Consider the following 1,986-nt stretch of genomic DNA (forward strand, 5'->3'; position numbering starts at 1 on the left):
CACCGCGGGGTTTTGTAGATTTTTACAAATTTTTTTTTCCCTAATTAAACCACAAAATGAAAAAATTTCAATCAGCCCAATATGATTTTAAAAGGTTTATTTTATTTTTATGGGAAAAAGTTTACAAATACGGGAAAAAAAAAAGGGCAGGAAATCGAAACTAAAAATTAAAAAACCCATGTAAAGTTTGAAAATTTTTGACTTAAAACCGGCGAGGTGAAGTTTCGAAGCCTTCACGACGAGGTTTTAACGACTTTGATGACCGGGGGGCGAAAAAACCGGGTTTGTTGGTGGTATTAAAAAAAAGAGGCGCGGGGGGAAACCTTCGAGAAAGGTTTTCGGCCGAAACGGGGGGTTTTCTTTAAGGATAAGATGCAGTTTCCCTTTGGCATTTTTCCTGGAGGAGGGCACCGCATCGGCTTGGGGCCAATGCGGGGCCTCTCCCCCGTTTTTGGGCCCGCTTTTCCCCGTGGGGCGGGATCCAGCGCCCCAAAAAAGGGAAAAAGGGCTTTAGGGGATTTTTGGATCTGGGTCACTAGAATCTCGCCAGAATCTGTGAAAATCAAAAAGGCAAGAAACCTATCCCAAGACAAGAAAAAACCAAAGGGAAAAAAGGGTCACTGAAAGCCCAAGGGGAAAGTCTGAGTCGGGGGCCAACATCAAGGTAGGGGGATGCGCGGCAGCATCCACCAGGTTATCCCCCCCCCAAACCCCTACCGACACATCCCCCCCTTGTCACCATTTCAAAACTAAAAACCAAAGCTTTAACCTACCCCCAAAAGGGGGTTTCAGGGGGAAACAGAAAAAGGTACAGATAATTGTGTGATTTTTTTTATTTAGTAATTTTTAAAATTCCCATTACAGGTACAAGGGGATAGCAAATTTAGTATTTAATTAATGATGATTTTAAAAAAACCCAATCGTATTTTTTTTTTCCCCAAAAAAATAACACCCCGGGAAAAAGGGAAAATATAAAATTTTCAATTTATAGGCCAACAGCCTTTTTGGGGTTTTTGTGTTTTCCCTGATCTTAACCTCAGTTTTTAGGCCAAAGAAACCCAACGAAGAAATAATTTTAAAAATGCACAAATTTAAACTTTCCCAATTATTCCTGTATTTAGCCCGGGTTTCCGTACGGGATACCGGCTAAAATTTTTGTTTTTTACCAACCCCGTCACAAAAGGGAAAGGGGGGGGGGGGGGGGTATTCTCTTGAAACCAAACTCAGTGAGAAATGACCTTTCATTTTTGCTTCACGAAAAAAAATTTTTAAAAAAGGGAACGAGTTTTCTTTTGAAAAAAAAACACCCGAAAGGGCCTTCCTTTGTGCTCTCGAATTAAGACCTTTTAAGGGTAAACATAAATTAAAAATGGGCCTTTTCTCGATAAAACTGGATAAAAACCACAAAACCTTTATATCTTTTTTGGTGAGGGAAACGTTTAAAATGAAAAATACCCCCGTCCTCAGAAATTTTAAAAAAATTCGCGAAATTTTCTTCTAAAAAAGATCGTTTTTAATACATAACTCGGGGGCTTCAAAAAAAAGGTAAAGAAAGTCACGGGGCTAAACGACCACCCAAAAAAAAGTTTTGGCAACCCCATTTTCCCTAAAAGATCATAAATTTCGTAAAAAAATTTTTTTCTGAAACCCACATTTAAAAGGGAAAAAAAAAATTTAAAAAAAAAGGGTTTAGTATTTTGGCCGGGTTTAGTAAATTACAGGGTGTACACAACCCAACATGGGGGTTGCAACAAACCCCTTCTCCAGCACGTGCCCTAAAGTTGTTATAAATATTAAGTTTTCCCAAAACCATTTTATAAGATAAAATTTATTTTTAAAAGTCGAGAATTTTTGTGGAAATCTAGATGAAAATAGTTCCGTGTTATCATAAAATATAGGGTTTGGGGGGGGGTACATTAATTATTATTTGTGTGGAACCTTTGGGGGGAAATTAGTAAAATAAAAATTTTTAATTATCTGCAAGCG

Source organism: Penaeus monodon, chromosome 25 (assembly GCF_015228065.2).
Source record: "Penaeus monodon isolate SGIC_2016 chromosome 25, NSTDA_Pmon_1, whole genome shotgun sequence".
In the NCBI taxonomy this organism is placed as follows: Eukaryota; Metazoa; Arthropoda; class Malacostraca; order Decapoda; family Penaeidae; genus Penaeus; species Penaeus monodon.